This window comes from Nannospalax galili, unplaced genomic scaffold, assembly GCF_000622305.1.
Source record: "Nannospalax galili isolate Female #2095 unplaced genomic scaffold, S.galili_v1.0 scaffold127, whole genome shotgun sequence".
In the NCBI taxonomy this organism is placed as follows: Eukaryota; Metazoa; Chordata; class Mammalia; order Rodentia; family Spalacidae; genus Nannospalax; species Nannospalax galili.
The window spans coordinates 5,823,055-5,836,955 of NW_008360326.1; positions in this window are offsets into that span (position 1 = coordinate 5,823,055).

Genomic DNA, 13,901 nt, shown 5'->3' on the forward strand with positions numbered 1-13,901 from the left:
TATTCAGCCAGCAGAGATGTCCAATGGAAAAAGAAACTACAATCTGAGGCCTTGTCAGGAAGAACTGCCCACAAAGTAGCTAGAGTTAGTGGTTTTTGGGTCTCACTGCTGTGATAGAATATCTGACAGAAACAACTTAAGGGAGGCAAGATTTATTTGGTTTGGGGATGCTGTCCATCATGGTAGGGAAGGGATGATGGTGACATTGAGTAAGAAAGCAGGGAGCTCTGAGTGGAAAGAGGGTGGATTAAAACTAATAAGACCCACTCTCCAGTAACCCACTTCCCCCAGCAAAGCGCCACTGCCTAAGGGTCCACAGCCTTTCAAATCAAGTGCCACTGGTTGGGGACAGAATGCTCAAACACGTAAGCCTGTGGGGGCATTTCACATTCAAACCATAACAGATCTCTTGTAAGTAAATGTCCTGTTCATCACTATAGAACATTTTGCAAGTTTGCATTTATATTTACCAAAGTAGCAAGGACAGGCAACAATTATATACATTATCATTTACAAAGCATAGTCACTCTAAGTGCTTCTGTCATTCTTCCAAAGATTTCTCTGCTTCTAGTAATTCTTGAGCAGCTGGGTGACTCAGGGAAGGTCTTCATCCCAGGCTTTGCATCTGCACTCAGCTAGCTCATTCCTCTCCAGTGGGCACTTGCCTCTGGGACATGGTGCTGAGGGTGTTTACTTGCTATTTCCTATATCCTTTATACCCCATCTGTAGTGAATTCAGGGCAGGAAACAAAACTCCTTAAGGGATTATTAACAGTTGTAGTGGAAAGAGTAATCCCACTTTCCTAAAGTAAGTGTGATGCAGTTATCTTTGAATCTGTTTCTCTCTCTAGGGATTAGATGTGGGGAAGAGGCATGGCTTACACAGAGGGCCAAAAACAGTTGCTCCAGCTTTGTGGAAAGCGCTTTTGACCATTTTCTAAATGGCTTTCTTACAGGGTAAATCAAAAAACAACCAATCCAAACCAAACCAAAAACCAACCAAACAAAAAAACCTGGAAGAAGAAAAAGTCCCCAAACCACAGTATAGCGGAGGAAAAAAATGACCCAATCCATTTTGGAGGGTGGGGGTTGTTGTTGTGTAAGATTTGCTCTGGAAGTTTCTTCATGAAGGACATATTACGACAAAAGCATGCAGTGACTCAGTGGCAATAGTTCATGCCTGTTGGTAGCAACTGGGTATACTCTAAAGTACACCCAGAATTGGGAATTTGGCTATTATCCAGTTAAAATTGTTGATCTTCAGAGCTACTCGAGATCTCTCAGGCCTTAATGAGTGTTTTGAACTAAAGCACCAATGTGTTTGCTAGTGATCAAACTAGCTGAGACTGTTACATCTTCTTTTCACTTCATGCCGCATAAACATAAGGGCACCTTGGCATGCGCTGGAATGAAAGAATTCAAAAGTAAACAGAAGACGAAAGTGGTTTGGAGGACAAGGGCCTTAGACAGTGGAGTCCAGCTAATTAGGGTCAGCAGATGCCACAGCAGGCTGCAGAGGCAAAGCTGTAGTGTATGCTTCCAGAGATGGCCAAACATGCATTTTTAAAACCAAAATTTGAATTTTTTTCTCTTTAGTTATTGATTACCTCTGTGAAGGAGAGACTATTGACGTGTGCAGAAGAGTGGAACAAGTTGTAATCGTTTTAGATAGAGTGTCTTTGGCAGGGCTTTGTGTTCAGATTTAAGTGGGAACCACTGTGGGTTCTGAAATGGCTTCTATAACCAGTTTCATCACAGACTTAATCATCCAAAACACCATCCCCTGTAATTTGACTGAAAAGCATCGTGACAGCCAAGCCTTCAATTCTTAAAAGGGATTTAGCAGCCAGCAGCTTATGCTTATTAAAGACACCCAACACTGTCTCCTCTCCTTGCTCTTTAACCACAACTAAATAAAGCCAGAGGTTTGAATCAAGTCTGGAAATGGGGTGGCGGGGTTAAGGCGGGGACTAGAACAGATTCCTTGGCGGGGTGGAGGCGGGAGACAGACGGACAGCTGAGTTAAAAGCATTAGACAAGGCTGTGGAAGTTCTAGTTTCAGGTCCCAGGACTTGAAAGGTGAGTTCTCTTGTTCAGAGGACAAAGGACTCACCCTGAGCCAGAGTGGAGTGGAGTGTGAAAAGGACCCAGTAGGAGATGAGGGGAGACTTAACTGCACAGCCTCTTCTTCCTTGGAGGAGACTTGGACTCTTGAGCCTTGACTTTGATGGGAAGCCCTTTGCATTTCAGCCTCTGAAGGCTTTGTTTACATAATGTTCTTTTTAATTTTTATACTTTAGGTTTCTAGAAAACATTGTTTAGACACTGTATTTGGGGATCGCTTAGAAGGCAAAATGTTTCTGGAATGGATAAATCAATATATAATAAAAATACCACTCTCCTGGTGGCCCTATGATGTCACAAACAGGCTTTCAGTTTAATTATGTTCCTTGTAGGGCTGGACAGGTTGTTTGGGTAGAGTGCTTGCCTGGCATTCATGAAGCCCTGGGTTCAATGCTCTGTACCCCATAAATTGGGCATGTTGGTTCATGCTTATCTTGGGAGGTGGAAGCAGGAGGAGCAAAAGTTCAAGGTCATTCTCTGAGGCCAACCTGGGTTACAATTAGACCCTGCCTTAAAAACAGAACAGGACTAGAGAGATGGCTCAGTGGTTAGGAGCACTGACTGCTCTTGTAGAGGATCAGGGTTTGATTCCCAGCACTCACATGGTGGCAAACAATTGTCCTTAACTCCAGTTCTAGGGGGACTCCAATCCCCTCTTCTGACCTCTGCATGCATTGCATGACATGGGCACACTGACACACATGCAGGCAATCCACTCATACATATAAAATAATAATAATAATAAAAAAAATCAGACAACAAACTAGGTTTGTCCATTTCACCCAAGGGCTGCCTTCTGCCTCTAGGGCCCTTCTTTAGTGTAAGGCCTGTATGCATGGCATGTAGGGCGGCCCTGTCTGCATCCTCCGTGTTCTCCCTGTTACCCTGTCTCCCTGGACTCCCTCTTCTTTCCTGAGGTCACTCTGCCAGAACTACCAGCCTTCCTTTATCCCTCTGAGGCACCAGTGACAGAATCAAGTGTGTGGAGGTACTGAGAGGGATTGTGAATGGTACAGGACAGATTCAACTTAACTGTCACTGTTCTTTGAAAATTTCAGCAAACTGCTGTGGCAGGTTTCTGTTAATGGTGGGGGGAGGATGGCTAATGGAGCATTTGGTCTCTCTCTCTCTCTCTCTCTCTCTCTCTCTCTCTCTCTCTCTCTTTTGGTCTTTTTGAAAGAGGGTCTCCCTGTAGCCCCAGCTGGCCTATGCAGACCAGGCTGGCCTCGAACTCACAGAGATACACCTGTCTCTGCTTTGCCCGGCTTTCTTTCTCTGTTTTGAGACAAGATCTTACTGTGTAGCCCCAGCTGGCCTGGGACTCTGCCTCCCAAGTTACAGGTGTGCATTACCGCACTGGCTTCCTTCCTCCCCCCCTTCTTCTTCCCCTCCCCCTTCCCCTCCTTTCTTTCTTTCTTTCTTTCTTTCTTTCTTTCTTTCTTTCTTTCTTTCTTTCTTTCTTTCTTTCTTTCTTTCTTTCTTTCTTTCTTTCTCTTTCTTTCTCTCTCTCTCTCTCTCTCTCTCTCTCTCTCTCTCTCTCTCCCTCCCTCCCTTCCTTCCTTCCTTTCCTCTCTTTCTCTGCCCCCCTTTCCATGTACTGAGGATCAAACCTAGGGCCTTGTGTATAGAAGGCAAGCCTCCTACTACTGAGCAACACCCCCAGCTCTACTCCCTCTTAGCTTCTGGATGAAAGACTAAAGAGAAGGCAGGACACTCTAGGACTTGGGGAGAGAGGGCAGGGAGACTCTGAGAGTCAGTTTCCTTGTTCCTGCTTTGTGGAGCTGGCTCTCTTGGTAGTAATCTATCCCCTGATTGATGAAGACCTTTAAAAATGCCTTTGGCTCCCAACATCTGGTTAAGCCAACAACACAGCAACACAGAGCCTGCTTGATGAGGCTGGCCTAAGCCCCACATTTTTTCCTGTTCTTGTTCTTATAGGCCTGCCTTTAAAAGCTCTTTGGGGGTGTTTAGCTGGCTAGTGACAGATACAGAGGCTTAGCCACTTTCAAGGCCCCTTGATTTTCATGGTGGGATAAAGAGATTCTGTTCCATCTCTCATCTGATCCACCTTGTCTTCAGATCATGTTGAAACTCCTTTTTGTCATATCCCCCAGATCATAATGAAAAGGCGGATTAACCTGATTACTGAGGCCCGTCAACTCAGTGCTCTTGGTTACATGACATCCACCACGAGCCCTGGAGCAGCTCTCAGTTGTGTTCCTGGGCTGTGTTATTACAATGACTTCATTTAATAAACTTGCTGTCAGAACACTAATCCTCAGTCAAGGTTAAGTATGAGAGTCCTCGTTAGCCATGATTAGACTACATGGATGGTTAACAAAATTTTCTCATGCCTCAGGATTCGTTTTCATTAAAAATCTAAATTGATTAAAAAAAAAAACAAACAAACCCTTAAACAAGAATACCTAATTGACAGCGACTTTATGGGTTTTCATGATGAAGACTTGTTACAAGGGCCCGTTTTAATCATTCAGCTTGATTATACATTAGGGTGTGTGCTGGGATGCATTTCCCATGTGCTTTCTAATCCTCTAGCCTTCTTTTCTGCCGTACCTGTCTTGGGCCCTATCAATCAAGAAAGATAGGTATTCTTCACATATTTGCCATCTTTAGGGGGTACAAAGTATTTCTCCAGAGTAGGGGTAGTGTAAGAAACAGTTTCCTGTCCTCCTTTCTGTTGGAGGTTGAGGTGGAACCAGACTGGGTTCTTGGCACTTCCCAGGGCTCTAGTCTGGTTAGTCGGTTCTCACTTCCCTTTGAACTCTTTTCCCTCACCTACCCTCCTGTGAATGCTGCTGTTGCCAGAATGCATATAAAAACCTGACGTGTAGCATACAAGTCTGTCATCTCAGTTAGCCCTTCTGCAGAGAGGCGAGAAGCAGGGGTAGGAAGAATCTCTGGAAGCTTGAGGCCAGCTGGTGTGCACAGCTGCGAACAATAATAGAGCCTGCCTCAAACAAGGGGGAAAGCAGGGGTTGGCACCCGAGGTTATCCTCTGACCGCCACATGTAGGCTATAGTAGTATTCTCATACCCGTACTCACACACAGGAACATGCACACACATATAAACATACCAAACACACATACACACACACACTGTGTGCACACACCATGTCTACACATACACCATACATACCCATATACACTCATTGTGCACACACATATACCATACAGACATACATTGTGCACACACATACATACAAATACTTGAAAAAAAAGGTAAACTTGTATGCGTATCAAAGAATTTTCTTAAAATAAATTTATCATTTGTCATCAGTAGATGATTTGTATACTTAATTTATTGTGTGTATGTGAGTGTGTTCATGTGTGTGCAGGTGCACATATGTGTGCATGCACATGCGTGTGTGTGCAGAGGACAGAGGACAACCTTAAGTTTCACGTCTCTTCAGGCAGGGTCCATCCTTGGTCTAGAAGTTACTGACTAGGCAACGCTGGCTGGCCAGCAAGCCCCAGGAATCTAACTGCCTCTACTTCCTAAGCTCCAGGGTTGTAAGCACATGCCACTGTGCCAGGCTTTTTATGTGAGTTTGGGATTTGAACTCAGTCCTCATACTTTCAAGGCAAGAACTTTGCTGACTGAGCCATCTCCCAGTCTCATATATCTATTTTATATACCTATGTAACTGAATTGCATAAAAATTTCTTGGGTAAAAAGGAGTCGCTAGAGGAAAAATGTTTAGGAGGCCCTGTTCTGAGACACAGCTGAGGCCAGGCTGGTGTGGGGTTCCCAAATTACTGCAGGCTTGAGCAAGAGGGCTCCACACAGAGTGCTACTGAGTATGAAGGTGGAGGTCAGTAGTGGCTTTTCACCACCCAGGGTGCTCAGAGGATCCTCACATTAATTAGGGTCCAATCTGGGAGAGAGGACACAGGAAGAGGAAGTCCACTTCTTGCTCCAAGCTTGCTCTTGTGTTTTAATATCCAGCTTCAGGGCTATGGGTTTTTGTGAAAGGCATGCCCTTTAAGTAGACCTGCTCTTCTCCACAACCACTCAGTGATGTAGCCTCATGCTGTCGTCAACTGCCCATTGACTTCAAATGACACCTCCACCCATAGTTGGTGTGACTATAAGCCTGTTAAAATAAAAATGTACCGTTTTCACATTGGCATTTTACTGTGGAACTTTTAATGAAAGGCAAATTGTTTTATGTAGAACATTTGCTTAATTGTATTTGTTCCAGTAGGAGTCTATCTGAATTCTCTAACTTTAAGAAAGGATAATGGGGAAGTTTTTCCACAGTGATTTCCAAGGATTGTATGGAGAAAACTCACCAGTTTTACTCTATGTCCACTATACAAATGATGGGATAGAGGAGGTGAGGGGAGGATAACCAACACTAAGAATGTTTGAGACAACTTGACACAACCTAGAGACACCTGGGAAGGGACAACCTTAACTGGGGAATTTCATCCATTGGATTGGCTTGTTGCCATGTGTGGCATTTTGTGTGAGGCATTTATTTAAATTTTTTTTATGTGTATGAGTGTAATGCTTGCATGTAGGTAGGTGCACCCATTTTACGCAATGCTCTCAGAGGTCAGAAGAGGATGTCAGAGTCCCTGGAACTGAAGTTGCAGATGGTTGTTAGCTACCATGTGGGACTCAAACCTGGGTCCTCTGCAAGAGCAGACAGTGCTCTTAGCCGCTGAACCATCTTTCCTGCTCTGGGAGACATTTTCTTAATTGCTAATTGACGTAAGAGGGCCCAGCCCTCCAGTGATGCCATCCCTTGAGGGGGCCTGGGCTGTATGAGAAAGGTAGCTGAGTAAGCTAGGGGAGCAAGGCAGCAAGCAGCATTCCTCCGTGGTCTCTGCTTTAGTTCCTGTCTTCAGGTTCCTGCTTTGAGTTCCTGCCATGGCTTCCCTCAGTGATGAACTGTGAACTGTAAATCAGACAAACCCTTTCCTCTCTCATGTTGGTTTTGGTAGGTTTTTTTTTTTTTGTAATCATGGAAACAGGAAGCAAACTAGGACGCTTCATTAGAGAAATTTCTGGTGCAGTGGATACAGAAACTCATAACTGGCCAAAGTGCAGAAAATAATTGTCTGTGGAGTGCTTAGCCACAAATGGGACATTTATATCACACCCCTGTCCCCAAAGCTCAGGGACTATTGTGGAAGAGTGAGTGGAAAGATTGTCAGAGCCAGGGGTTGGGGATGACTGGGGCAAAATGGTGTCTTCTGGACACGGCAGGACATCTGCCCTCAAGAACTCACAAGTAGCTGTGGTTGTTTGCACAGGATGTACACAAGACCAAGTCAGTCAACTTTCCAGCATGGAGGCTGGAGGTGCTCTCAAGCCCCCACCTCTAGCTGAGGAGCTATGGATAGTTGGCGGCTGATGGGGAGAGGGGACCCTAGTAGGTTGACCACACTCCAGTGGATAGCCCCATACTCGTGACTATAAGAGCAGCACAAGTAGGTCTTGGTGGGTTATTAAAAAAAGAAAAGGACACAAAGTTGGGAGGGGTAGGGAGGTGGGCGCTGGATCTGGGAAGAACTAAAGGATGAGTTGGGGGTAAATATACTCAAAATATATTTGTATGTATGTATGTATGTATGAAATTCCTAAAAAAATAATTAATGGCTCAGAGGTTAAGAACATTGGCTGTTCTTACAGAAAACCCAGGTTCAAATCCCAGCACCCACATTTTTATTTTAACAGGCAGCTAACAACTGTCCATAACTCCAGTTCCAGGGGATCTGACAGCCTCTACACTTACCTACATGCAGGCAATACATGCGTACACATAAAATAAAAATAATAAATAAAATAAAAAAATGAAACTAAATGTACACCAAAAAGAGTACACAAAATTGCATGGGTAGGGAAGGTGGGAGGTTGGATCTGGGAGGAGCTGGAGGAGCGGGTGAACATGATAAAAAAAGTGTATGACATTTTCAAAGAAATAATAAAAAAATTATATAAATGTGTGTTCTATTAGGAAGGAAATACGTATTCTCTTCCTGTCTTAGCAAGAGAGGGTTAGAAAGATATTTTGGTTGGCTTAAGGAAAATAGAATCTTGAATCATTTCAAAGCCTCTCCTCTGCCCCCATGGAGATGGCTGGTACTCTTGGAGCCATGGAAAAAGTGATGGTAGTTCCATTTCCCAGAAAAAGGGGTGTGAGTGGATATCTGGGGGCCAGGGCTTTGGAGGAAGCTTGAGGGGGAAAAAGGTTCCAGGGGCTGTGGGTCCTTGAGGTAAGTGAAAGTTGAGCCCACCTGTGCCCTGTACATGAGGGCTGGCTTACAGGCCAGGAAGTGAGGGACCATGGGAACCAAAAGGGAGGGCCATAATCATCAGCATCCTGCCAGTCTTGGTAATAGGAGCTGGGGCGGAGGATGGGCAGCTGGTGCCTTGTTCTTCCCAGTTGTGTGTTCTCTGCTCCCTGGGATCTTGGGGAGTCCCTTCAGATGCTGTACCTATTACTCCCTCAAGGCAAGATGAGGGGCAGCCTATTTTTTCCCTATTAGGAAAAAGGCATGCAAATGCTTTTGGGGACATGTGGGTGAGCAGACACAGGCCCTCTCAGTTACATAGAGCTGAAGGGCAAAACAGGCTTTTCTGACAATCTGGTGTGTTAGTCACTGGGATAAACACCAAAGGACTTTCCTTAGAGACATTTGAAATAGGAAAGTGTCATTCATTTGGATTTTGTGTGGTCCTCCCCAGTAACAAGGTTACTTCCCACACCGGGACTGTCCTTTACTCAATTGCTGAAATCCAGATGGGTCTCACCATTGTTCCTGCCTCTCCTGGTTCGTTAGAAATCCCCCAAGGAACGCTTAAAAAAATACAGAAATCAGGTGGATTATCCTCTATGGTTGGCTTCATAAAAATTAATTACAGGAAAAATATATGCTGTGACGTACTCTTTCTACCCCACTGGGAGAGGATCTTTGTAGCATTTTCTCTTGTGAATAGAACTCAATAGTTCTCCTCTGTGTTGTAAAATGGTATTACAGTCATGCTCACAGTGGCATTGCATGTAATTACAAGCCTGTTGAGCTCTACATTTAAACCCAGTTTGGGGAGCGGGGCTGTGGAGCTCAGCCTCTTTCAATCATACAGGATTAACTTGGCGTTCAAGTTTTTGTTCAAAGCTGGTTCTAGCTGGTTAATTCGAATTCTGACCAACTGTGTGAAGAAAAAAAAATCAGGTCCACTTGAGTACTCAGCCAACACATGCTGGTACTGGTGGACTAGGTTTGTGGAGAGAGACAGTGTCCTTTCTGATGTGGGGTTTGAGTCTGAGTGGTCCATATCTGTGTCATACCAGCTGTCAAAATATTTTGAAGATTGCCTGACTTACATCTATGTTTTTTTTTCTTTTTCTGATGTAGGTTGGATTATCAAGCTGTAACTCAAGATATTATGTCTAGCTATGAAAATAAGCACAAACTGACATGTCTAAAATTTATGGGCAACTGATGAAGTGTAATGGATTTACAAGGAGCTACCCCCAAGCTTCATCAAATGAGGCAACTGCATACTGTTGAAATAATTGTTTTATTTACAGCCTATTAAACGTCCAGTGGGCAGACTGCCAACAAGGGGATCATACAAGGAACTGTACATAGGTCAGTAACACTCCTTACTTGTGACTGTTCTTTCCCAGAGTCCAATCTATTGTGTATGCTCTTCTGGCCCAGCCTCATTCTGGCTTTCCTGACTTTGGGATGGGTCAACTTGCCAAGACAGCTCCTTTGGGACTGGACACATGCTTTCCTGTAAGATCCTGAAAGTTGACTTCCTAGTCAGAGTCTCTTAGCTGTGAATGTTGCATTCTGAGTTACCACTTTGTCTGGAAGGGCTGGGAATTGAGACCGAGATGGGAAAAGGCAAAAAAGTTTGGGGCTTATGTAATAATGATGAAGTAAGAGATTGTATTTCTCCCATCCAATTTTCTTGGGCCATTGTATACTGTTCTTGCCTGAAAACAGCTAGTCATATGCAGTAGACCTGCCCTGACCTGCTATTCCAAACATACAACAATTATGACTTGTAATAATAATAACAATCAGGCAGATAACAGTTGTCATGTGGTGTGATAGCTGTGTACTGAACTCAGGGATAGATGGTGCACACACATGCTCTCAATAATATCCTTGCAACTAGGCATGATTTCCCCTTTTTACGAATATATAACCTCAGACTGAGAGAGTTAACAACACACCCAAGTTTACTTAGTTTAGCACCAAAGCCCTCAGTCCGCACCTGCCATCAGGTGTCCTCCCAAGGAAAGCTAGCAGTCCCACCCATCCAATGATTTTTCTATAATCAGGGCTGAGTGTTTTGTATGCTCTAACAGTATGCAAAGTTCGTGTCTCCTTTCAAATTCTGCTGCTCACTCCTCTAGTCAAGGTTATCTCGAGCACAGAAAGTTCTTTAAATATTTCAGCCACCTGTCACCCAAGGAATGTTATAAACCCTGACAACCTCTGAAGTGTCCCCGCCCCTCTTTGCATGCAAATGGCTCTATCGGGTTTATAATTAGAAATGAAATAATTTTAAATGGCTTCCATGCGGCTTAGCTTTCAAAGCAGTTCCAGTTACACATAACTTCACATAACCAGATAATCAGAGGCTAGAACCTGAGAGCACAGTTCCTGTGTCCTAATTGGCACAGAGTCGAGACATCTGTTCCGCATGAAGCTTGGGTCAGCCTCCCCTCTCATCTGTGACCTCTTGTGGTTGGAAGGGATGGTCCGGGTTTACACAGAGACTCCTCAGAATATTGGAAGCTGGGATGGAATCAACATGAACAAAAAAACCCCTAATCGGCCTGAATCCTTCCTTAACCATCAGCAATTATTTTGGAGTTGGTAGCTTGTCTTATTTAATAACTATTTCCCTTCCAAAGATAAAATTTCTTGCCTTGGGTGCAAGTCCAAACAATTTCACTCCCAAGGCTCTCCTGGAGAGGAGCCCTGACCCAAGTCTGCTGATTTTCCTTTAAAAGAGTCATGCAGGAACACCATATTGATTTGACAAGTTTTTTTTTTTTTAATCACTTCCCTCTGTATCCTCAATGCACACACAACCTTTGTTACTTATTACTACTTTTATTATTGTTATTAAATTCCAAGGTTAGGTGGAAGTTTCGGGAATGGAAAAATTGTGCAAGCCCTCAGACCTGGGTCCGAGGTTTCCCTTGAAACTGTCATTGGTTTTTCCAGAAGTCCTGTTTATTCCAGAGATAGCCGGAATTGAAGGACCTTACAACGTTTTGCTTCAGAAATACTTGTGTTCCTTAGAAGGCTACAGAGCCTAAGGTTTCTCTGAGTACACTTGGGTTATGTTTGTGACAGGGAGAGGGAAGGTTTCTTCTAGAACATTGGTAGGATTTTGGCAACTCATGCTCATACTATTTCTTCTATGGGCTGGGGCCATAGCTCAGTGGGTAACAGCATTTACAATGCAAGTATAAGGATCCAAGCTTGAATCCCCAGGACCCAGGTAAAAAGCCAGGCATGGCTGTATGTGCCTGTAAACTCAGCATTAGGGGGTAGAGATAGGTAGATTCTGGGAGATGACTGGTCAGTCAGACTAGTCAAAGCAGCAAGCTTCCTGTTCAATGAGAGAATTTGTCTCAAGACAATAGTGTGGAGAGTGAAAGAAAAGACACTGGTATCCTGCTCTGGCTTCTGCTTAAGCACTGCACTTGGGCGTGTACATGGATACACTCATGTGCATGTGCCACACACATACTATACACACACACACACACACACACACTCAAAAATTTTATTATGGTACTGAGGTTTGATCTTAGGGCCACATGCAGGGTGGTTGAGTTCTCTGCCACTGAGCAATATCCCCAGTCTTCTCTTTTTTTTCTTTGTCAATGTATATTTTTAATCAAATTTTTTTAGATTTCATATAATACATCTTAACCATATTTAGACCTCCTCCCCTTCACCTCACCTCCATAGCCTGCCCACAGGATTTCGTGTATTCTGTCATATATATTAAGGCCTATTGAGTCAACTTTGTGTCCCCAGATGTCCCTCGGCGTGAGTTCATCCACTGGAGCCTGTTCAGTCTGTCTAGTGTCACTCCATTAAAGAACATCAACTCTTCCTCACCCGGTAGAGATCAGCTGCCAATAGTTCCTTGGCTAAGATTGGGGCCTCCTACCCATTTCCCCAGTTCTATGCTGGGTTTTTGTCTTATTGAATTTGCATGGGTCTTGTACATGCTTTCACCATTACTGCACGTTCATATGAGCAAGTTCCCAGGAGCCGCTAAGACTATTTTCTTGTGGTCATATACCACCCCTTGTTCTTACAATCCTTCTACCCGCTCTTCCAAAATGGTCCCTGAGCCATGGGTGGTGAGGTTTAATAGGAGTCCTGTCCAGAGAAACACACTCTGCAGTCTCTTATTCTCTACATTTTGGCCAGTTGTAGCCTTCTGTGTTCATCACCCTCTGTTCCATGAAGAAGTTTAGATTGTAGATATGTTATTTAGAGCTGGGAAATTTATAAACACTAATTCTCTATGTGTGACCAGCTGTGGAACTCTGTAATTGTCTCTGTTTGTTGCTAAAGATGCTTCTTTGATGAGTAGTGACTAGTATACTTGTCTGTAAATATAAGGACCCATACTTAGCATATAATAAGAAATTGTATTTGTTTAGGGATGTGACAGACATAAGGTTTTGTCTAGGACCTATGACCTCTACAGCCTTGTGTATTTGGCTATGTTTACAGTTCCACACATGAGTTCCCTCCTGTTGATTAGACTTTAAGTACAATTAGATATCCCCAAGATAAAAGTACCATTACTGCACTGATATAGTTTGCTGTACTGGACATTGTTGTGGTTATTAGACTATAAAACTGTTGGCTATTGATTGAATTTTCTCCCTTAGCAGTTTTCATAGTATCCTCTAAAACTATGAGAGCTAGTCTTTGGGAAGGTGGTTTCCAGGTCAGTTCCAGCTCCGTTGCTCCAAGATCTGTGTTTGAAGTATGTCCTGTCTTCAGCAATAGGGTCTTACCTTAAAGTTCTGGGAGGTAACCAAGGGCTGTGACAACAACCTGTGTAATTTCTGGAATCTCTTGAACTACCCTGACTAACAACTCAAAGTGAGGTTTCTTCTGTCTGGTACTGTGTTTCTTGTTACACAGCCTTCAGCTATACATGTGCACTCATGCACAGATATTATATTTATATTTTTCAGTAGGCTTTTGAACTAATGCATTTCTGTCTGGTTTTCCACACCACATAAGTGTTATTTATCTCTCTTCTCTCTCTCCTGGTCTAACCCTCCTTCTTCCCTCCTCAGTTAAAGTAACCCCACTTTTCCCATTTTCTCCTTGATAATACCTGTCTCCTAGTATCTTATTTCTTTTGAGCTTTTTCTTCCCCTTTACCCTCATAGTTCCTTGTATATCTTTCCTTTTCCTCTTTCCTGTTGGTAACATCTGTCTCCTATTATCTCCTCTCTCAGCTTCTTTCTTTTCCTTTACCTCCATGGTTCATTTCCATTCTTTTGGCTCCTGCAGTTACATTAGGTTGTATACTCACATATAAGGATTTGATGCTAAGATTCACAAATGAAAAAGAACATCACTTGTTCTTCTGAGCCTGTGTTACTTCACTTAGTATAACAGTTTCTAGTTCCATCCATTTACCTGCAAATTTCATGGTTTCATCTTTCTTTACCACTGTGTAGAACTCCATCGTATAAATGAACCACATTTTCATTATCCACTTGTCAAT